General features: G+C 47.8%; 1 protein-coding gene and 1 long non-coding RNA gene across 3 annotated transcripts in view; both read left to right on the forward strand.

Annotated features, from left to right (window-relative positions):
- Nucleotides 1-24499, forward strand: part of RAB11FIP3 (RAB11 family interacting protein 3) — a 98064-nt gene that overhangs the window by 1083 nt on the left and 72482 nt on the right. The gene's annotated exons all lie outside the window — the stretch shown is intronic.
- On the forward strand, nt 6-22579 carry LOC101135512 (uncharacterized). Its single transcript, XR_004067670.3, has 3 exons — nt 6-2413; nt 16701-16751; nt 17253-22579. It is a non-coding gene; the product is annotated as an uncharacterized lncRNA (long non-coding RNA).

Raw genomic sequence — 24499 nt, forward strand, 5'->3', positions numbered from 1 at the left:
TACGGAGCGGCCCGGGCCGGGGCGTGGGAACTGGGCAGGTGCGCGGCTGGCCTGCGGGGTTGATGTGGGACCGGTCGACGCGGCCCCTGGAGTCGGGAAAGGCACTGTCAAGACCTGAGGGTCCAGCTTTTTCTGCTTATTCACCACTTCGGCCCTGGATTTCTGGTTGAATTTCGCTGGAGTCCCTCTTCCCTTCTTAAAAAGAGGTTCTATTCTAGGGAGTCAGTTTCTTCCCCTCCCCCCAGCGCCTCGTCAGCTGGATCTTACCGAGGTCAGCTCCTCGCTTGGGGACACCCCCCCAGGGGGCCTGATCGCCACCCCCCCAGGGTGCCTGATCGACGTGCCCCTGAATGAAGAAGTTCCCCGCGATTCCCCCACCCGAGGGCCCAGATACTGCTCGGCTGAATTCACCCAAGTTCTAACCGCAGAGGCCAGGCTGCCCAGACGCCTTGAGATCCTACTGATAGACACCTATTTTGAGCACAATTACTTTACTGTGTGTGGTTGACATCTTTTCTTTAGATTTCATCTTTTGTTTGGGAGACAGTCAATGCTTGTAGAAAGTCCTGGAATTAAGAATTTTTACTTTGGTGCCTTTGGGGAGGAAGGCAATGAGCCTCGGAGCTTGTTGGCAAATGCAGAAGTCTAGCAGAACTCCGTTAGGGCCACGTCCACTCTCGTAGGAGAGGTGAAATGCGTGGACAGGCACTACGCGCAGTACAGTGTGGCAGGGGTCCACGCGGTCCTCAGGGCACCTGCTCCTGGGGGAAAGGTGGGCCCCAAGATGCAGTTGTTCCTGTCTACCTCAGCACTTAATAAAGTTTAAGTGGAGGTAACAGCAGGGCCGTGTGTGTTCTGCCAATAACCCGGTGGACATCAAATAATACCAGTGCTCACTTTTAAATATTTTACTTAGTTGGAAATCCCTAAGGTGCATCTGTCAATTTTTTGTATTTTGACTTCTCACACATGCAGACATCTGGTAAGTGGGTGTTCAAGTACATATGCATGTTTAAGCCAAGAGGTCTGTAAGAAAAGAGGTAAAATTGGCACACTGCTATTTAGGGTGTCAGTCATAACATTAAGAACCTTGATGGTCGGGCGCGGTGGCTCATGCCTGTAATCCCAGCACTTTAGGAGGCCGAGGCGGGCGGATCACGAGGTCAGGAGATTGAGACCATCCTGGCTAATATGGTGAAACCCCGTCTCCACTAAAAAATACAAAAAAATTAGCCGGGCGTGGTGGCGGGCACCTGTAGTCCTAGCTACTCGGGAGGCTGAGGCAGGAGAATGGCGTGAACCCGGGAGGTGGAGCTTGCAGTGAGCGGAGATCGCGCCACTGCACTCCAGCCTGGGCGACAGAGCGAGACTTCGTCTCAAAAAAAAAAAAAAAAAAAAAAAAAAACACAGGGTCCTGATAAATCAGGGTTCCTTGCTGAGTTCACACTAAGAAGATGTGCAGACAGGTGCCTGCGGGGCAGCCTGCAATGCTCACAAGCTTAGCTCCGGTTGGGATATTGTCAGGGTAGTTTTCCACCTACACTAATGGGCAGTGAAATATGTGACTGATACTTTCCTGTATGGTCAGCGTGGATGGTGGTTGCTGGTCCAGGTGTTTTGCTGCGTTTCCTTCTTGCCCCTGGGCTGGAGAGCACCTTGAGCTCCCTTGGTTGCTGTTGGCTACTGCGCTGTCTCTTCTCCCAAACATACTCTTGCTTCAGTACAGCAAAGAAGTTAGGAGAGTACCACATTTGCTCCTTGTTACCATAACCCAACTCTTGATAGAGAGCTTCTGTGAGGCTCAGGTATGTTTCCACTGGATCATACCACGGTTCTCTGAGATAGTAGGTAAGCAGGATTCATCCCCACTTTACAGGTAAGAAACTGGAAACCCAGAAAGGTCAGATAGCTCTCCCAAGGTCTCACAGGGGTAGAACTAGGTCTTTTGGCTCTTAGACCTTAGATGCCTCTTCTTAGATGTGGTGGCTCACAATATCCCTATTGTGATAATATCTTACTGACTTTCATACAATTATTTTTGTTTGAGAAACATCTTTTGTCATAACCTCCCTTAATGATCACAATGGGAAAAACTTTGTGTTGCTATTTGGGGCTGAGCTTTCTTGTCATCACAAAGTAGAAATGAGACAAAATTCTTCACTCTGAATTCCAAGAGCTCTTGATGGAATTCGAAGGTTGGGGGCAAGGGCTGGATGACTTGGGGTTTGGTGAGGATGGGGAAGTGGAAGGGATCTCCTGTGGTATTACTCCTTGTCTGTTCTTCCAGACGGCTTAGGAAGAAGCAATGTTGGGTGTGATCTGAGTGCCTGGACTTGGGCCGGCTTCCTGGGATGGAGGAGAGCTCTTGATTTCTTAAAGCTAAGTTACTGTTTGGCAACAGATGATTTACAGGGTAAAGAAAGGTTGATTTTCATGTTATGTAACCCTGTAGCCATTGCTCAGTTTTAGCAGTCTTGGTTCATCTGTAAACTCACCACTCACTACCCCCAGATGATTTTTGAAGTGGGTTCCTGACATTATATCATTTCTTCCATAAATGCTTCAGTATATATTTCCAAAAGATACCGATTCTTTTAAAGACATTAATGATTTTTTTAAAAACGCTAGGGAACAGTTCAGATAAACTGGATAACAGCAATAAAGATCATAAGTTTTTGTACTTTCTACCTTGAGATTTCAAAATATTGAGCACATGAGAGGCTCTTAGTCCAGTCACATTACTGTCCTTGATGATAACAACTAGATTATCTTAATTTTTTTTTTTTTTTTTTTGAGATGGAGTCTCGCCTGCTCTGTCGCCCAGGCTGGAGTGCAATGGTGTGATCTCGGCTCACTGCAACCTCTGCCTCCCGGGTTCAAGCGATTCTCCTGCTTCACCCTTCCGAGTAGCTGGGATTACAGGTGCCCGTCACCACACCTGGCTATTTTTTGTATTTTTAGTAGAGATGGGGTTTCGCCATGTTGGCCAGGCTGGTCTTGAACTCTTGACCTCAGGTGATCCACCCGCCTCGGCCTCCCAAAGTGCTGGGATTACAGGCATGAGCCACTGTGCGGCCAGGTATCTTAATTTTTATCAAATTTTCAGAGGTAGCATATTGAGTATCTTCTATGTAATCTGTTTATGAAGGTAGCATTTTAAATTATTTAAATGGATTATCTGAATTTTTAATAGAAGCAGCTCCTGTTTATAATACAGATGGCTTTTGTGTCCCTGTTTCTTTAGCAATGTCATGGTGTGTTTGGATCTAATTACGTCATCTGGTGATAGATCAGGTGTGGTGTAATATAACACAGTGTTGTGTTAGCAGGAATCAGCAGATGAAAGGAGCAAGTGGAGCTTTCTGGTTATATTTTCTTGAAACAGGAATTTATAGTCAGATGTGTCCAGGAATTAGGTATGAAGTTGGAATAGGTGATTTTTAAGGCTTCAACCATCTCTGGAGATTGACATGACCCCTTCATACTGAGAGGACTGATGCTTTTGTATTTACTGCCACCTATCATGAAGCAGAGATTGTGAAATAAATTCTAAGAGTGTTGTGAGAAAGGATTACTTTAATTTTGTTTTGTTTTTAAAGATTATAACTGTAATTGACGTGTTATTTGTGCAGTCACTTACGCAGTTGCGTTTTAATAGCCACTGATTCTTTTCAGAGAATGTCCTTCAGTAACCTTGGTGGGCATTGTCTGTCTTCAGCACTTGCAGAAATAGGCTGCTGAAGGAAGTGTCGATGCTCAGATCTCCCTACGTTTTTTTATTCCTGCACCGCTAATGGTGGCAGTAGGAAGTTCCTAGGGACATTTGACTGCACCTTTTTGTTCATTTGTTTTGAGACAGGATCTCACTCTGTCACCCAGTCTGAAGTGCAGTGGCAAGATCTCAGCTCACTGCAACCTCCACCTCCTGGGCTCAAGCAGTCTTCTCATCTTAGCCTCCTGAGTAGCTGGGACTATAGGCAGGCGTGACCATGCTCCGCTAATTTAAAAAAATTGGCCGGGCGCAGTGGCTCATGCCTATAATCCCAGCACTTTGGGAGGGGGAGGCAGGCGGATCACGAGGTCAGGAGATTGAGACCATCCTGGCTAACATGGTGAAACCCCGTCTCTACTAAAAATACAAAAATTTTTAAAAATTATTTTTGTAGAGATGAAGTATAGTATAGTGATACTGCCCAGGCATATTATTGAACTCCCAGGCTCAAGCGACCGTCCTTGGGCCTCAGCCTCCCAAAGTTCTGGGATTGCAGGCATGAGCCGTAGCGCCCAGCCTGGCATCGCCTTTTATTTGCACTGTATCATTTCCAGTCTCTTAGCCTTGAATTTGAGTGAAAGTGTGTGTGAATGAGAGTGAGCATGTGTGTGTGTGAGCAGTTACATATGTGAGCTGGTGTGTGTGTGTGTAGTATGTGTGTGTGGTGAGATGTGTGGGAGCGTGTGTCTGCAGGATCAGGGATGTGTGTATGTGGGAGTGGGATATTTGTGTGTAAGTGGCATATTATGTATGTGTGTGAGCAGATGAGTGTATGTATTCTGGGTCTACATGCTGACTGAATTGCTGAAAGGCAAATGAAGCTTGGGTTGTATAAAACAGAAAATGACCAATAATCCCACTATCCTGAGAAAAATAACATTACCATTATTTTACTACATTTCTTTTCAGACTTTTTTTTTTTTTTGAAATAGAGTCTTGCTCTCTTGCCCATGCTGGAGTGCAGTGGCACAATCTCAGTTCACTGCAACCTCCACCACGTGGGTTCAAGCGATTGTCTTGCCTGAGCCTCCTGAGTAGCTTGGACTACAGGTGTGCAACGCCTGGCTAATTTTTATATTTTTAGTAGAGACGGGGTTTCGCCATGTTGACTAGGCTGGTCTCGAACCCCAGACCTCAAGTGATCCACCTGCCTCAGCCTCCCAAAGTGTTGGGATTACAGATGTGAGCCACTGCACCCGACCCAGACCTTTTTTAACACAGACATAGACACACAGGTGACTGTCTATAAAAGTACACAATTGAGATCATATTGGGGTAGAAGCTAAATTTTTTTTTTTTTGAGATGGAGTCTCGCTCTGTCACCCAGGCTGGAGTGCAGTGGCGTGATCTTGGCTCACCGCAAGCTCCGCCTCCCGGGTTTATGCCATTCTCCTGCCTCAGCCTCCTGAGTAGCTGGGACTACAGGTGCCCGCCACCATGCCCAGCTAATTTTTTTGTATTTTTATTAGAGATGAGGTTTCACCGTGTTAGCCAGTATGGTCTTGATCTCCTGACCACGTGATCCGCCCGCCTCGGCCTCCCGAAGTGCTGGGATGATAGGCATGAGCTGCGGCGCCCAGTGAAGCTAAATAATTTTTATAGATGTTCATTGTTTTAAAAGAAACTGGCCTGGCGCGGTAACTCACACCTGTCATCCCAGCCCTTTGGGAGGCCAAGGCTGGTGGATCATCTGAGATCAGGAGACCAGCCTGGCCAACATGGTGAAACCCCATCTCTACTAAAAATACAAAAATTAGCCGGGTGTGGTGGTGGGCTCCTGTAATCCCAGGTACTTCAGAGGTTGAGGCAGGAGAATCGCTTGAACCCGGGAGGCAGAGGTTGCAGTGAGCTGAGATCTTGCCATTGCACTCCAGCCTGGATGACAAGGGTGAAACTCTGTCTCAAAAAACTAAAAAGAAACTAAAACTAGTAGGTAAAATACTAGTAGATAAAATAAGAAAAATAAGGAGCCCTTGTAATCCCCCCATCCATTAATATCATTAAGAGATAATTAAATATTTAATATGTAAATTAAAATGTATGTAATACATATTGATTATAGATAAATGTTATAATTTGCATACATGTTGCTTTGAATCTGCTTTTTGACCTGGTTTTTTTTTTTTTTTTTTTTTTTTGTGTGTGACAGGGTCTCGCTCTGTGGCCCAGGCTGGAGTTCAGTGGTACGATCTCGGCTCAGTGCAGTCTCTGCCTCCCGGGTTCAAGCAATTCTCCTGCCTCAGACTCCCTCAGCCACTTAGCTGGGATTACAGGCGCCTGCCACCACTCTGGCTAAATTTTTGTATTTTTAGTAGAGATGGGGTTTTGTCATGTTGGCCAGGCTGGTCTCAAACTCTTGACCTCGTGATCCACCCGCCTTGGCCTCCCAAAGTGCTGGGATTACAGGCATGAGCCATTGCCCCTAGCCTGAGCTGTTTCTTTTTAATTGATAGAAATATTTATACATATTCATGGGATGGGTACATGTGGTATTTTGTTATAGGCATACACTGTAATGATCAAGTTGGGGTGTCTGTCACCTCCATATTTATCTTTTTTTTTTTTTTTTTTTTTTTTGAGACATAGTCTCTCTCTCTCGCCCAGGCTGGAGTGCAGTGGCGCGATCTCAGCTCGCTGCAAGCTCTGCCTCCTGGGTTGATGCCATTCTCCTGCCTCAGCCTCCCAAGAAGCTGGGACTACAGGCGCCCGCCACCACGCCCGGCTAATTTTTATATTTTTAGTAGAGATGAGGTTTCACCGTGTTAGCCAGGATGGTCTCGATCTCCTGACCTCGTGATCTGCCCACCTCGGCCTCCCAAAGTGCTGGGATTACAGGCATGAGCTACCGTGCCCGGCCTATCATTTTTATATATTGGGAAAGTTTTGAGTCCCTTCTTCTAGGTATGTTGAAATATACAGGCATGGCGCGGTGGCTCACGCCTGTAATCCCAATACTTTGGGAGGCCGAGGCGGGTGAATCACGAGGTCAGGAGATCGAGACCATCCTGGCTAACATGGTGAAACCCCGTCTCTACTAAAAATACAAAAAAAATTAGCCGGGAGTGGTGGTGGGCGCCTGTAGTCCCAGCTACTCCAGAGGCTGAGGCAGGAGAATGGCGTGAACCCGGGAGGCAGAGCTTGCAGTGAGCCGAGATCGCGCCACTGCACTCCAGCCTAGGCGACTGAGCAAGACTCTGTCTCAAAAAAAAAAAAAAGAAATATACAATATATTGTTGTTAAATTTAGTCACCCTACTCTGCTACCAAACATTAGAACTTATCCTTTCTCATTGTAATTTTTTTTTTTTTTTTTTTTGAGATGGAGTCTCGCTCTGTTGCCCAGGCTGGAGTGCAGTGGCGCTATCTTGGCTCACTGCAACCTCCACCTCCCAGGTTCAAGCGATTCTCCTGCCTCAGCCTCCTGATAGCTGGGATTACAGGTACATGCCAGCATGCCCAGCTAATTTTTGTATTTTTACTAGAGACAGGGTTTCACCATGTTGGCCAGGCTGGTCTTGAACTCCTGACCTGGTGATCCGCCCACCTTGGCCTCCCAAAGTACTGGGATTACAGGCGTAAGCCACCGCTCATTGCATATTTCTAACCATTAACCGTGCTCTTTACCCTCCCGATGCTTCCCAGCCTCTGATATCAATCGTTCTATTCTCTACCTCCATTAGATCCACTTTTCTAGCTCCCACATAAGAGTAAAAACGTGATATTTGTCTTTCTCTGCCTGTCTTATTTGACTTCACATAATGACCTCCATTTCCTTCCACGTTGCTGCAAATGACATGATTTCATTTTTTTACGTGGCCAAATAGTACTCCAGGCCGGATGCGGTGGCTCACGCCTGTAATCTCAGCACTTTGGAAGGCCAAGGCGGGCGGATCACGAGGTCAGGAGATCGAGACCATCCTAGCTAACACGGTGAAACCCTGTCTCTACTAAAAATACAAAAAAAAAAAATTAGCTGGGTGTGGTTGCGGGCGCCTGTAGTCCCAGCTACCTGGGAGGCTGAGGCAGGAAAATGGCGTGAAACTGGGAGGTGGAGCTTGAAGTGAGCCGAGATCGTGCCACTGCACTCCAGTCTGGGTGACAGAGCGAGACTCTGTCTCAAAAAAAAAAAAAAAAAAAAGTACTCCATTGTGTATCTATATCACATTTTCTTTATCCATTCAACTGTTGATGGACACTTAGATTGATTCCATATCTTTGCTATTGAGAACAGTGCTGCAGTAAACATGGGGTGCAGGCATCCCTGTGGTATATGGATTTCCTTTCCTTTGGATAAATCTCAGTAGTGGGATTGCTGGATTGTATAGTAGTTGACCTAAATTTTTTGAAATTGAAGGTCTCTGATATCAGGTGTGTACTTTATTTATTTATTTAAAAATTTCTTTATTTTTTGAGACAGAGTTCACTATTGTTGGCTAGGCTGGAGTGCAATGGCACGATTTTAGGTCACTGCAACCTTCGCCTCCTGGGTTCAAGCAGTTCTCCTGCCTCAGCCTCCTTAGTAGCTGGGATTACAAGCATGTGCCACCATGCTCGGCTAATTTTTTGTATTTTTAGTAGAGAGGGGGTTTCGCCATGTTAGGCCAGGCTGGTCTCGAACTCCTGACCTCAAGTGATCTGCCTGCCGCAGCCTCCCAAAGTGCTGGGATTACAGGCGTGAGCCACTGCACCCTGCCAGATGTATACTTTATTTTTTTGATATAGAGTCTCACTCTGTTGCCCAGGCTGGAGTGCAGTGGTGCAATCACTGGTCACTGCAGCCTTGACCTCCCAGGCTCAGGTGGTCCTCCCATCTCAGCCTCCCAGGTAGCTGGGACTACAGGTACGTGTTACCACACCTGGCTAATTTTTCTATTTTTTATAGAGACAGGGTTTTGCCATGTTGATCTCCAACTCCTGGGCTCAAGTGATCTTCCCACCTTGGCCTCACAAAGTGCTAGGATTACAAGCATGAGCCACTGGCCTGGCAGATGTATACTTTAATGGAAACCTAAGGTTTACTTGTCCCCAGGAAGATTCAGAATTGTTAAGGATGGCCGGACGCAGTGGCTCACACCTGTAATCCCAGCACTTTGGGAGGCCGAGGTGGGCAGATCGCTTGATGTCAGGAGTTTAAGACCAGCTGGCCAACATGGTAAAATCTAAAGTCTACTGTCTACTAAAAATACAAGAATTAGACCAGGCGCGGTGGCTCACGCCTGTAATCCCAGCACTTTGGGAGTCCAAGGCAGGTGGATCATGAGGTCAAGAGATCGAGACTAGCCTAACCAACATGGTGAAACCCCATCTCTACGAAAAATACAAAAAATTAGCCGGGCGTAGTGGCGGGCGCCTATAGTCCCAGCTACTCGGGAGGCTGAGGCAGGAGAATCGCTTGAAGCTCAGAGGTGGAGGTTGCAGTGAGCCGAGATCTTGCCACTGCACTCCAGCCTGGGTGACAGAGTGAGACTTCGTCTCAAAAAAAAAAAAAAAAAAAAAGTTAAGGACTATTCTAGTTCCAGTTTAGGATCTAACATACAGGAAGAGTTTAATTCTATGTAGATGGTGCAGACAAGGTTGTTAAGGGCACCAGGCTTATGGATTGCTTCTCTTCCAAGTACTTATTTTGTTTAAATTCTGGAAACATTCAATGTAAACATTAGTTACATCAGACAAAAGGATTAGGCATCCATTTAAGTCTATTATGTAGCTCATAAAAGTGGTAATTATAAAGGCTCCAAATTTACTTAGATTAGCACTTCTAAGTTATTATGATAGAGTGATGTACTAAATATATACCACACTTACAACCAGGTAGAATTGAAAGAAGTTTAGAAGAAATATTAAAAGTGCTTTTAGTTTTGTGTTGGGAGATATGAGTGTGTAGGAGAGGGCATATGGTGGGAAGGGTTTTATTTGAGGTATTGGCTGTATTTCCTGTTGTGTTACTGATTTTAATTATTTTGAAAAGTAGTGCCTTTGCACATAGCATAGAGTTCAAACAGTACAGAAGGGAATCTAGTAAAAAAAAATCATTACAGTTGGTAGAAATAAAAAAATTTAAGTAAACCCTAAAGATAAAATATTTACATACTTTGACTTCATTAAGGTTCATATAAAATATACAAAATACATCTAAAGAAACTTGGATTTTCTAGTAAATTAAAGAACTAGATAGAACATTGAATTTGCATCTGCAGATGCTTTATGAAGATGGGCTATTTTTACTGATATTTGGAGAAATGCATATTAGAAAATGCCTGTAATTCCTGCTTCTTGGAGAAGGAAAAAAAGAGATGGGATCATTGGCCAGGCGCGGTGGCTCACACCTGTAATCCCAGCACTTTGGGAGGCCGACGCGGGCGACTCACAAGGTCAGGAGTTCGAGACCAGCCTGGCTAACATGGTGAAACCCTGTCCCTGCTAAAAGTACAAAAAATTAGCCGGACGTGGTGGCAGGCGCCTGTAATCCCAGCTACTTGGGGGTTGAGGCAAGAGAATCGCTTGAATCCGAGAGGCGGAGGTTACAGTGAGCCAAGATCGCGCCACCGCACTCCAGCCCAGGCGAAAGTGCAAGACTGTGTCTCAAAAAAGAAAAAAAGAGATGGGATCTCACTTTGTTGTCTAGGCTGGAGTGCAGTGCTGTGATCATGGTTCACTGCAGCCTTGAAGTCCTGGGGTGGGTTCAAGGGATTCTCCCACCTCAGCCTCCAGGGGCATGCCCCCACACCCAGCCAATGTTTTATTTGTTTATTTATTTATTTATTTTTGAGACAGGGTTTGGCCCTGTTGCCGAGGGTGGAGTGCAGTGGCATGATCTGAGCTCACTGCAAGCTCCACCTCCCAGGTTCAAGAGATCCTCCTGCCTCGGCCTCCTGAGTAGCTGGGACTATAAGTGCCTGCCAGCACACCCAGCTAACTTTTGTGTTTTTTGTAGAGGCGAGGTTTTGCCATGTTGTTAGCCTGCTAAGCTCAAAGGATCTGCCCACCTCGGCGTCCGAAAGTGCTGGGATTACAGATGTGAGCTACCGCGCCCAGCCTTATTTTTATTTTTTGTAGAGACAAGTTCTCACTGTTACCCAGATGAACCCCTGGCCTCAAGCAGTCCTCCTATTTTGGCCTCCCAAAGTGTTGAGATTATGGGCGTAACCACCTTGCTAGGCCAACAAATTCTTAGTGACAGAATTATAGCTAGATAGGAAGAACAAGTCCTAGTGTTCTATATCACTGTAATGACTGTAGTTAATAATCTGTTTTTCCTAATAGCTAGAAGGAGGAGTCGGGTGCAGTGGCTCACACTTGTAATCCCAGCACTTTCAGAGGCTGGGGAGGGTGAATCACCTGAGGTCAGGAGTTGGAGACCAGCCTGGACAACATGACACAAAACCCTGTCCCTACTAAAAATATAAAAATTAGCTGGGTGTGGTGGCGGGCACCTATAGTCCCAGCTACTGGGGAGGGTAAGGCAGGAGAATCGTTTGAACCTGGGAGGCGGGGGTTGCAGTGAGGCAAGATCGCGCCACTGCACTCCAGCCTGGGCGACAGAGGGAGACTCTGTCTCAGAAAAAAAGGCTAGATGTGGTGGCTCGTGCCTGTAATCCTAGCACTTTGGGAGGCCGAGGCGGGCGGATCACCTGAGGTCAGGATTTCTAGACCAGTGTGGCCAACATGGTGAAACCCCATCTCTAATAAAAATACAAAAAATTAGCCAGGTGTGGTGGTGCGTGCCTGTAGTCCCAGCTACTCAGGAGGCTGAGGCAGGAGAATCACTTGAACCTGGGAGGCGGAGGTTGCAGTGAGCTGAGATAGTGCCATTGCACTCCAGCCTGGACAACAAGGGTGAAACTCCATCTCAAAAAAAAAAAAAAAAAAAAAAGTCAGATGGATATTGAATCTCCCAACCCAAAGAACTGATAAATGTTGAAGATGAGAGATGTACCAAGTACACTGAACTGATAACTGTATGTTATAGACATCAGAACATCACTGTGCAGCCATGAGCGTGCAAGACCGTTATATCATTTAATCAAATAAAGTGAAAAATTCTTAATGAAAAGAATTGTACTAATTGCATTGTAATTATTATTATTTTTTGAGACAGTGTCTCGCTCTGTTGCCCAGGCTGGAGTGCAATGGCACGATCTTGGCTCATTCTTGGCCCGTACCCACTGCAACCTCTGCCTCCTGGGTTCAAGTGATTCTCCTGCCTTAGTCTCCCGAGTAGCTGGGATTAAAGGCTCGTGCCAGCACACCTGCTTAATTTTTATATTTTTAGTAGAGATGGGGTTTCACATATTGGCCAGGCTGGCCTTGAACTCCTGACCTTAAGTGATCCACCCACCTTGGCCTCCCAAAGTGCTGGGATTACAGGCATGAGCCACTGCGCCTGGCCTTCCCCCACCTCCTCCTGAGATGGAGTCTTCCTCTGTCACCCAGGCTGGAGTGTAGTGGTGTGATATCCACTTACTGCAACCTCTGCCTCTCAGGTTCAAGCAATTCTCCTGCCTTAGCCTCCTGAGTAGCTGGGATTACAGGCACGTACCACCATGCCCGGCTACTTTTTGTATTCTTAGTAGAGATGGGGGTTTCACTATGTTGGCCAGGCTGGTCTTGAACTGTTGACCTAGTGATCTGCCCACCTCGGCCTCCCAGAGTGCTGGGATTATAGGCATCAGCTGCTGTGTCCGGCCTTTTTTTTTTTTTTTTTTGAGACAGAGTCTTGTTCTGTCACCCAGGCTGGAGTGCAGTGGCACTATCTCAGCTCACTGCAACCTCCGCTTCCAGGGTTCAAGTAATTCTCCTGCCTCAGCCTCACGAGTAGCTGGGACTACAGGTGCACGCCACCACGCCTGGCTAATTTTTGTATGTTCATATTGGCCAGGCTGGTCTGGAACTCCTGACCTTGGGATCTGTCTGCCTTGGGCTCCCAAAGTGCTGGGATTACAGGCATGAGCCAATGTGTCCGGCCTTTTAATTTTTTTTTTTTTTTCCTGAGATGGAATTTCGCTCTGTCACCAGGCTGGAGTGCGGTGGCGCGATCTCAGCTCACTGCAACCTCCGCCTCCCAGGTTCAAGTGATTCTCCTGTCTTAGCCTCCCAAATAGCTGGGACTACTGGCACGCGCCACCACGCCCAGCTAATTTTTGTATTTTTAGTAGAGACGGGGTTTCACTATATTGGCCAGGATGGTCTCCATCTCTTGACCGTGTGATCCGCCCGCCTTGGCACCCAAAGTGCTGGGATTATAGGCGTGAACCGCCGCACCCGGCTAAAACATTTTTTAAAGAGATAGGGCCTTGCTCCGTCACCCAGGTAGGAGTGCACTGGTGCCATCACAATTCACTGCAGCCTTGAACTCCTGGGCTCAAGTGATCCTCCCGCCTTAGCCTCCTCTTCGTAGCTGGCACTACAGGTGTGCACCACTGCACTTGGCTTTCAAAAGTTCTTGAGACTAACAGGCTAGGAAAAATGGATTCAGTGTCATGATTAGGGAGGAAAATAAATTCTTTAAGTAGGTACAGTTCTATTTTTGTGTCCAGATATTTCATGCTTGTATCTGTCCTTCTGTTTTTCTGTCTGTTTATGGCTAGTCAAGTGAAGCAGTGGGAATGGAGAAGGACCAAAGCAACCCGTAACGATTGTGATCAGTTAGTTGTAAACACCACTGCACTAGGACCAGCTCATCTTGTTTTAGCAAATTGGTATTACTCTGGTTACCATTTTGTGATATTCTTGTGTTTATCATAAGTTTCAAAACAGGGCTCATGTTGAGCCAGTGTCCTGTGTGTGTCACTAAAACCGGCGTCCTAGCTCTTCAGCCTTTAAGTTTCCTGATGGCTGTGGACCCACAAAATCTGAGACAGGTCTCAGTTAGTTTAGAATGTTTATTTTGCCAGGGTTGAGGATGCACACCCGTGACACAGCCTCAGGTACTCCTGATGACTTGTGCCCAAGGTGACCGGGGCACAGCTTGGTTTTATGCATTTTAGGGAGACATGAGACATCAATCAATATATGAAAGAAGTACATTGGTTCATTCTGGAAAGGTGGGACAACTCCAAGCAAAGGCAGGAAGACATGAAGCAGGGAGGGGCTTCCAGGTCACAGATAGGTGAGAGACAAACAGTTGCATTCTTTTTTTTTTTTTTTTTTTTTGAGACAGGGTCTCGCTCTGTTGCCCAGCTGGAGTGTGGTGGTGCAATCTCGGATCAATGCACCCTCTGCCTCCTGGTTTCAAGCAATTCTCCTGCCTCAGCCTCCTGAGTAGCTGGGACTACAGGTGCCTGCCTCGTCTGGCTAATTTTTTGTATTTTTAGTAGACACGGGGTTTCACTGTGTTAGCCAGGATGGTCTCGATCTCCTGACCTCATGATCCGCCCCGCATCGGCCTCCCAAAGTGCTGGGATTACAGGCGTGAGCCACTGCGCCCGGCCTTCTTGGTTGATTAATATTTATTTCTTTACTTTTATTTTCTTTTGAGACAGGGTCTCATTCTGTCCCTTATAGTTGCATAAAATGGAAATGTTTCTGGACATTTCTGGACAATAAATTTCTGTGTTCCTTTTTCTTTTTATTAAAGATTTACTAATTTTTGTATTTTTAGTAGAGATGGGGTTTCGCCATGTTTCCCAGGTTGTTCTCCAACTCCTGAGCTCAAGTGATCTGCCCACCTTGGCCTTCCAAAGTGCTGGGATTACAGGCATGAGCCACCTCGCTCAGCCCCTCTGCTGTCGTCCCTTCCCTGGGATCAGTGGCCCAAAGTCCAAGGGAGGCTCTTGCTCTGCCTACCTTCCCCCTTTTCTCCTACCTGGTGGGCATTCTCGGCTAGGCCTGGCCAGCTGGCATCTTAATTTCCTGAAGGATTTTCTCTTTGCTGAAAGATCCCCTTGCTTTGCTGGCCGTGTCCTGCCTAGTGTTTCTTAGGTCACTGATGCGTCTTCCTCACAAAGATGTTCAAAATACACAGATTCTTTTATCCCTTATGGGAAGGAAGACTTCTGAAAATGCTGTGTGATGAATCTGGGAATGTTAGTTCTGGAGACCAGCCATGCTGGGGGATCAGGAAGGCATCCCTGCCATCCCTGCTGGCTCAGCTGCAGCTGTGCATGCGGGCAGGAAGTGAGGAGGTGAGAACAGGTGCTGGCACAGGCCCGCCTGGCTGCCCTCATCCCACCCTCTTGCTCCTTCAGCCCTCCTCCAGAACACAGGAAGGTCAGCTGGGTCCATTTTTCTTTTTTTTTTTTTATTGAGACGGAGTCTCGCTTTGTCGCCCAGGGTGGAGTGCATTGGTGCGATCTCGGCTCACTGCAACCTCCAGCTCCCAGGTTCAAGCGATTCTCCTGCGTCTGCCTCCCGAGTAGCTGGGACGACAGGTACCTGCCACCACGCCTGGCTAATTTTTTTGTATTTTTATTAGAGACGGGTTTCACCATGTTGGTCAGGCTGGTCTTGAACTTCTGACCTCAGGTGATCCACCCGCCTCAGCCTTGCAGAATGCTGGGATTATAGGCCACTGTCGCCACCGCGCCCGGCCCTATTTTTCTTCAAGCCTGTTCTTGATCACTCAGTAACCTGGTATTCCCACTCACTCAGTAGGCTTATGTTCCTGATCCCTAAGTCGTGTGTATCCATGATTAAACAAACGCATGCTCTAGGAATGCACAGCAGGGGACGTGAGGTCTTCCCATCACTGTTGACCTCTGGCATGTTCTCACGGGGGGTGAGTTTTCCCCTCTGTGTCACCCTCCAGTAAGTCCTGCCGATTCAATCAAAGGCCCACCTGTAGACCAGTGATGAAAATTAATTATTTGAAATATCCTGTAACAGTAATAAAATAATCGCTATGCTGGGTACTCTGTCATTGCCTCTCTCAATTGATTTCACACCCGCGAACCCTAATGTGCACAGGGACTAGCCTGGAGTTGGTGCCAGCTGCCCCTCTGGCTGGAGCCCTCTGCCCCCTGCTGCTCCTTTCTTGGTCATGCAGCAAACATATTTGTGTTCCCACACCAGGCACCCTTCCTTCTGTGACATGATAACAGCCTTTGAGCGACTGATACTTTTGATTTGTCTACCTAGAGAAGGAATTCCACAACTCTTGAACTATGAAGTTCTCTAATCATGCTTTTTTGTTTGTTTGTTTGTTTTGAGACGGAGTCTCGCTCTCTCGTCCAGGCTGGAGTGCAGTGGCACCATGTTGGCTCACTGTAAGCGCCACCTCCCAGGTTCATGCCATTCTCCTGCCTCAGCCTTCCAAGTAGCTGGGACTACAGGCGCCCGCCACCACGCCTGGCTAATTTTTTGTATTTTTAGTAGAGACGGGGTTTCACCGTGTTAGCCAGGATGATCTCGTCTCCTGACCTCGTGATCCGCCCACTTCGGCCTCCCAAAGTGCTGGGATTACAGGCATGAGCCACCGCGCCTGGCCTCATGCTGTTTTTTTAAGAAATGGGGTCTCACTGTGTTGCCCAGGCCGGAGCGCAGTGGCTGTTTATAGGCTCTGGCACAGTCACTGCACCCTCCAGCTCCTGGGCAGTCCTCCTGCCTCAGCTTCCCGCGTAGGTGGGACTCCTGGCCCATGCCACTGCACCCAGCTTATGATGCTGGTTTTTGAAATGGGGTTGCTATTCCCATGGTGAGTGTCTTGGGGGAGTTTGGGGATGGTAGTTGGAGTTATAAATTCAACTGAGGTCTTTTGTTTCATTCTGGAGCGTTATTAGAACCCTCGTGAAGGGGGTTGCTATTTCAGGAGGAGCTGCAGTGGCCAACCAGGAGTGTGCTGGTCTCCTTTCTGGTCTTCCTCCTGCTCAGCCGGGCTGCTGCTTCTGGTGTCTGGTTGCTTCCATGGTTCTGTACTTCTGAAGTGGCAATCCAGGGCGGTCAGGCAGGGGTGAATTGCCTTTTGGTGTCATGCTGCTTTTTTTCTGTCGTAGTGGCAGTGTCTGCTGAGTCGTCCCAAGGCACAGAGATGTGATCTGCAGAAGGTATGTTGTGCCTTCGTGGGCAGGAGCTGGAGTTCCACCCTGTTGTTTTAGCAGGTGGCCTTTGAACAATTAAGAGAGCAGGTCTTTCTTGTTGGCGTAATTCTCCTGAGGGTCAGAACAGGCTCCATGCTAGAGCGGTTATCTCTGCAAATGTTTCTTCCTCTCTTCTATCACTCTCACCCCTTCTTTTTTTCCCACTTGTTTACAAAGTTTTATTTCATTCCAACATCGGGTGGGTTGGTTTACTTTACTAAAATCCAAGAAAAACAAGGCTGACGTTTTTGCTGTTGGAAATGAAAAGCCCTTTTATGAGAAAGTCCATCCCCGTCAGCATGGCTTATTCTGTCTGGTGAGGAGAGAAGAAGCCATGAAGACATTTCCTCTTGGTGATTTAATTTTTAAGAACCCTCTTCAGGAAGCCAGCCCTGTGATGCATTTTAAGAGAAATACCAGTTAGTGAGGTTTCATCAGCACTGAGGAACACTTGGCTCTCTCTTGCAGACTAAGAAATACCAAGCAGGAGGAGTCTTGGCATTTGGAACGGGTAAATCAAGAACCTGCTCTTGTTGGCTTGCGAGTGCCTTTAAAGCGAAAGCAAGAAGCTTAGAAGGAAAACGTCACAGATCATGCACGCTTAAAATAAAAACATGCAAAAGAAGTAAATAAAAATAATAAAAACATGCAAATAAAGGAGAAAATAAAAACCCCATCCAGCACCGTGAATCTTTTCAGCCTTCTGGCTTTTAAATTTTTCTTTGTATAGGACAGTTAAACAAAACCAGAGTCATAATTGACCATTTTAACCTAGTTTAAGTCAACATATTGTTACCACCTCTCGATATCAGTACATCTGCTTCTGCAGCATGATCTTTGGTGGTGGTGGTGGTTGTTGTTGTTGTCGTTGAGAGGGAGTCTCGCTCTTTCGCCCAGGCTGGAGTGCAGTGGCGCGATCTTGGCTCACTGCAACCTCTGCCTCCCAGGTTCAAGCGATTCTCCTGCCTCAGCCTCCCGAATAGCTGGGACTACAGGCGCCCGCTACCACGCCCGGCTAATTTTTGTACTTTTAGTAGAGACGGGGTTTCACCGTGTTAGCCAGGATGGTCTAGATCTCCTGACCTTGTGATCCGCCCGCCTCGGCCTCCCAAAGTGCTGGGATTACAGGCATGAGCCATCGCGCCCGGCCTGGATATGTAGGGTTTAAAGCATTTAAGAAAATATTTTCCGTTACCAAATTGTCTTCCAGAAAAGTATTGCCAATCTGATACTGGAAGAGTGGCATATCAACGGAGTTTCAGTTTGTATTTCCTGGAGTGTATTTGAGCTGATGTTCCTCTGCGTGTTAATAAATAAGTGTTTTCGTTCTTGTACGTGTCTGTGCTGAGGTGTGGGTGTTCTCCAGCCTGAGGCCTCTCTTTCTCAACCTGTGCATGGAGGTCAGCCTAGGCAGCCTCTGAAGTACATGGAGCCCTGGAGGTCGGCCGAGGCAGCCTCTGAAGTACATGGAGCCCTGGACAGCGCCCTGAGTTTCTGTAGGGTTTCTTTCTTTTGTGGTATTATCCTTTCTTACGAGTTTCAGATATAGGCCATCAGTCTGCGTCATTCGGTAAGGAATAAAGAACATGGAAATGCCTACTTTTCACTACCTTTGTTCCGGTGTGACGTTCTCCTTGTAAAGGGCAGAGGGTAGTAGACTAAGGCAGGCAGCAGCAGGACGGTGCTGAGAACGGCTCTGAAGAGTCTCTCTTTTGTGCTGACTTAAAAGTTTTCTCTACTGTTGGATGATCTCTTGATAATTAAAAAAGAAATTATGATACTGATAGCTGTTCGGCCTGCAGAATAAAGCTGCAGTTACTTCATTCAGCAAGGTCTCAGGCTCCTAATTTTAGAGTTCCTAGAATTTTGTAGTCCTCTCAAGATTGGGTTCTGGCCAGGTGCCATGGCTCACGCCTATAATCCCAGCACTCTGGGAGGCTGAGGCAGGTGTTTTACTTGAGGTCAGGAGTTCAAAACCAGCCTGGGCAACAGAGTGAGATCCTGTCTCTATTAAAAAAGATTGGGTTCAGGCCGGGCGCAGTGGCTCGTGCATGTAATCCAAGCACTGTGGGAGACCCAGGCAGGCAGATCACTTGAGGTCAGGAGTTCGAGACCAGCCTGGCCAACATAGCGAGACTGTCTCTATTAAAAAAGATTGGAGCCTGGTGCAGTGGCTCACGCCTGTAATCCCAGCACTTCGGGAGGCCAAGGCAGGTGGATCACGAAGTCAGGGGACCGAGCCCATGCTGGCTAACATGGTGAAACCCTGTCTCTACTAAAAATACAAAAAATTAGCCAGGCATCGTGGTGGGTACCTGTAGTCCCAGCTACTCGGGAGGCTGAGGCAGGAGAATGGCGTGAACCCGGGAGGCAGAGCTTGCAGTGAGCCGAGATCTCACCACTGCACTCCAGCCTGGGTGACAGAGCGAGACTCTGTCTCAAAAAAAAAAAAAAAAAAAAAAAAAAAAAAAGATTGGGTTCAGGCTGGGTGCGGTGGCTCACACATGTAATCCAAGCACTTTGGGAGGCCAAGGCAGGCAGATCACTTGAGGTCAGGAGTTGGAGACCAGCCTGGCCAACATGGTGAAACGCCATCTCTACTAAAAATACAAAAAAAAAATCAGCCAGGCCTGGTGGCGAGTGCCTGTAGTTCCAGCTACTCGGGAGGCTGAGGCACGAGAATCGCTTGAACCCAGGAGGCGGAGTTTGCAGTGAGCTGAGATCTTGCCACTGCACTCCAGCCTGGGTGACAGAGCAAGACTCTTGTCTCAAAAAAAAAATAAAAATAAAAAAACATTGGGTTTTAGGTACTATGCCAATATGGGAGCTCTTTTAAATTTAAAGCAAATCTCAAAATAAAAAAATGGATATTCTATAATCTCCCCCTTGCCCACCCAAGGGAGTGACTCTGGTCTGGTATGGGGGGATGAGAATCTGAGGCTGACACCCTCAGGCAGGTGGCTGAATCTCAGGCCCACAGAGACTGGGTTGCTGTTGGCTCCTGTAGCGGCTCCACTGTGGAGAGAAAGGTTCTGCCAGAAAATCTGGGAGCCACAGATTAGAACCTTCCTCCAGGCACTCACCATTTCTCCCCATCTGTGCTCTCGGCGGGGGCTGCTTTGTGCCCACTTGTCCCAGGTGCAGGGACCCAGCAAGAATGGGACAGACCTGGCTGCTCCCTGGGGGAGGCAAATGGGCAAAAGGACGTTATGGCCTGAGCACCTAGCAGCCTCCAGGTACAGGTGTTCTCTGGATGCAGTCCTGAGGCTCAGGTGTAGGCCGCTGTGTGAGGTGGGGGTAGGTGAGGCTGGAAAGTGTTCTAGACACAGAGACGAGGGTGCATCATAGAATTTGGGGACGTTGGGTCCTACTTGCTCTTGGGGAATGGGAGCTTTGCATCCTGTCATCTTTGTTTCCCTAAAGATCACCCTGGGTGCTGGGCATGGGGGTGCGTGTCTCAACTACTCGGGAGGCTGAAGTGGGAAGATTACTGGAGCCCAAGAGTTTGAAGCTGCAGTGAGCCATGATCACTCCTGTGACTAACCACTGCACTCCAGCCTGGGCAGCACAGTGAAACCCCGGGTCTTTGAAATAATAAAATAAAGATCACCCTGGCCTCTTTCTGACCCGTATCTGAAATTGGTTGTCTATGTGAAGCAGAACAGTGGTACCCAGAGGCAGGGCACTGAGGCTTGTTTTATTTTAGGGGACGACATTGCAGGTGGGCTTTCCTTGGGAGCGGATATTTCCTTCAGAGGGACATAAAGAGTGCTCCTTGGCAGGCTGTCTTCCAGGTGGCCCTTGGCACTGCCTGCAGATCGGGTGGGCAGTGCAGCTGGGGAGCTCTGTGCACTGGCAGGGTCACCTGCACGTGGTCTCATCCTTCACAGTAGAAGTTTGTGGCGTCTGCTGCTCTAGGCTGGTGTCCAGATGTGTCCTACAGAGACATGTTGACCTGTTTTCCAAGCACACTTCAGTGTGAGGACTTATTTCCATATAGTCCTTTTTATTCATATATCTCAAACTTTTTTTTTTTTTTTTTTTTGAGACGCACTCTCGCTCTGTCGCCAAGGCTGGAGTGCAGTGGCGTGATCTCAGCTCACTGCAACCTCCGCCTCCTAGTCCTGGTTCAAGCAATTCTCCTGCCTCAGCCTCCCGAGTAGCTGGGATTACAGGCACGCGCATCCGTGCCCAGCTAATTTTTGTATTTTTAGTAGATTCGGGGTTTCACCATGTTGGCTAGGCTGGTCTTGAACTCCTGACCTCATGATCTGCCTGCCTCGGCCTCCCAAAGTGCTGGGATTACAGGCGTGAGCCACCATGCCCGGCTTTAAAAACATTTTTTTAAGAGACGGGCTGGGTGTGATGGCTCACAACTATAGTCCCAACACTTTGAGAGGCTGAGGCAGGAGGATCACTTGAGGCCAGGAGTTCAAGACCAGCCTGAACAATATAGTGAGACTCTGTTTCTACAAAAAATATAAAAATTAGCCAAGTGTGATGGTTTACCCCTGTAGTTCCAGCTACTTGGGAGGCTGAGGCAGGAGGATCACGTGAGGCCAGGAATTTGAGGCTTCAGTGAGCTATGATTGTGCCAGTGCACTCTAGCCTGGGCAGTAGAGTAAGACCCTGTCTCCAAAAAGGAAAAAAGAGAGTCAGAGAGAGAGAGATGGCATCTCGCTCTGTCACTCAGGCTGGAGTTCAGTGGCACAGTGGCAGCCTCCTGAGTGGCTGGGACTACAGGTGTGCACCACTGCACCTGGCTAATTAAAAAGATATATATATTGTGGCCGGGCACAGTGGCTCACGCCTGTAATCCCAGCACTTCGGGAGACCGAGGCGGTGGATCACGATGTCAGGAGATCGAGACCATCCTGGCTAACACGGTGAAACCTCGTCTCTACTAATAGTACAAAAAAATTAGCCAGGCATGGTGGCTGGCGCCTATAGTTCCAGCTACTCGGTGGGCTAAGGCAGGAGAATGGTGTGAACCCGGGGGGCAGAGGTTGCAGTGAGCCGAGATCGCACCACTGCGCTCCAGCCTGGGCAACAGAGCGAGACTCCGTCTCCAAAAAAAAAAAAGAAGACTAAAACATATAAATTATACCTGTCTCCCTACAGAAACTCATTAAGAGACTCATGCTCAGACCGTTGTCTGGTTAATGTGAACAACATGAGCACATCTGAAGAAAGGGTGAGAACAAAGGGTTACATTCAGCTTTCAGGTCAACTAATTTAAAACAACAGGACGGGCCAGGCACAATGAATTGTGAAAAATAACGCTGACAATTTAAAATAGTGGAACAAAATTAAAAAAGGAAAAAGAAAAAAAAACTATAAAGAAAATTTGACATATGAAAAAGCGTATTGTCCAGGTGCAGTGGCTCACACCTGTAATTCTAGCATTTTGGGAGGCCAAGTTGGGCGGATCATGTGAGGTCAGGAGTTTGAGACCAGCCTGGCCAACATGGTGAAACGAATCTCTACTAAAAATACAAAAATTAGCCGAGCGTGGTGGCGCGCATCTGTAGTCCCAGCTACTTGGGAGGCTGAGGCAGGAGAATCACTTGAAACCAGGAGGCAGAGGTTGCAGCGAGTCAAGATTGCACCATTGAACTCTAGCCTGGGCAATGAGGGAAACTGTCTCAAAAAAATAGCCGGGCGCAGTGGCTCATGCCTGTAATCCTAGCACTTTGGGAGGCCGAGGTGGGCAGATCACCTGAGGTCAGGAGTTTGAGACCAGCCTGATCAACATGGAGAAACCCCGTCTACTAAAAATACAAAATTAGGCCGGGCATGGTGGCTCACGCCTGTAATCCCAGCACTTTGGGAGTCTGAGGCAGGCGGATCACGAGGTCAGGAGATCGAAACCATCCTGGCTAACACGGTGAAACCCCGTCTCTACTAAAAATACAAAAAATTAGCTGGGAGTGGTGGCGGGCGCCTGTAGTCCCAGCTACTTGGGAGGCTGAGGCAGGAGAATGGCGTGAACCCAGGAGGCGGAGCTTGCAGTGAGCCGAGATGGTGCCACTGCACTCCAGCCTGGGCAGCAGAACGAGACTCCGTCTCAAGAAAAAAAAAAAAAAATTAGTTGGGTGTGGTGGTGCATGCCTGTAGTCCCAGCTACTCGGGAGGCTGAGGCAGGAGAATCACTTGAACCTGGGAGGTGGGGGTTGCGGTGAGCCAAGATCGCACCACTGCACTCCAGCCTGGGCAACAAGAGTGAAACTCTGTCTAAAAAAAAAAATTGAATAACATAAATAAGTAAATAAGTAAATAAAAACAGGATGGAAATTATACCTGAAATTTAAAAAGTAAGATGGCTGTGGTAGGCCAAATAATGGCTCCCAAACATAGCTAGGTCCTGCTCTGTCCGCTGAGACCACCACATTCTACACAGTAGAGTCCTCCTCATAGTATGCTCTGTCCCTGTTGCCCCTCCAACCTCACTTCAGCTGCCGGCCCCCTGCTCACTCTGCTCCTGACACTCCACAGGCACACATCCTCCTCCAGGCCTGTGCAGTAGCTATTCCCTCTGCCTGGAATATGCAGTCCTGTACATCTCCAGCTTAGTGTCTTACAGGGCTGTCACCAGGCGGGACAGAGTGTCAGGCTCATTCAGGTGCTCAGCAGAATTCAGCTCCTTGAGGTTATAGAACTGAGGACCCTGTTTTCTGGTTGGTCGTTGGCCAGAAATGGTTCTTAGGTCCTGGAGAACCCTCAGGTTCAACCACGTGGTCCTCCCAGGTATGGCAGCTTACTTCTTCTTTGAGACCAGGAGGCTGCTACGATGGAGTCTTAAGTTAACATAAATCACAACTAGGTGTGGTGGCTCACACCTGTAGTCCCAGCTACTCAGGAGGCTGAGGTGGGAGGATCGCTTGAGCCTAGGATCTTGAGGCTGCAGTGAGCTGTGTTTACCACACCTCTGCACTCCAGCCTGGGTGACAGGGAGACCCTATCTCAAAAAAAAAAAAAAAAAAAAAAAAAGTTTTAGGCCAGGTGCAGTGGCTCACAGCTATAATCCCAGCACTTTGCGAGGCTGATTTGGGTGGATCACTTGAGGTCAGGAGTTTGAGACCTGCCTGGCCAACATCGTGAAACCCTGTCTCTACTAAAAATACAAAATTAGCCGCGCGTGGTGGCGGGCATCTGTAATCCCAGCCGTTGCATAGACTGAGGCAGGAGAATTGTTTGAACCCGGGAAGCAGAGGTTGCAGTGAGCCAAGGTCGTGCCACTGCACTCTAGCCTGGGCCGACAGAGTGAGGCTCCATCTCAAAAAAAAATTTTGTTTTAAAGATTAAGTTAACCTCATCACAGTGACTGTCCCACCATATGCACAGGCCTTGCCTACACTCAAGAGAGGGGGTCTTAGAATTCTGCCTGCTACCATGGTCTAGTCTTGGCACACCTTCCTTGACAACATGGAAGCCAGGTCACTACCCAGGCCACCTACAAGGAAGTTCACCATTTGACCTGCCAAACGTGCACAACAAACTTTTTTTCTCTTTCTTGAGACAGGGTCTCACTCTGTCGCCCAGGCTGGAGTGCAGTGGAACAATCTTGGTTTACTGCAACCTCTGCCTCCCAGGCTCAAGCAGTCCTTCTGTCTCACCCTCCCGAGTAGCTGGGACCACAAGCATGCACCACCATGCCCAGCTCTGGCTAATTTTTTGTATTTTTGGTAGATATTTTTGTATTTTTGTTTCACTGT

This window comes from Gorilla gorilla, chromosome 18, assembly GCF_029281585.2.
Source record: "Gorilla gorilla gorilla isolate KB3781 chromosome 18, NHGRI_mGorGor1-v2.1_pri, whole genome shotgun sequence".
Taxonomy (NCBI): Eukaryota; Metazoa; Chordata; class Mammalia; order Primates; family Hominidae; genus Gorilla; species Gorilla gorilla.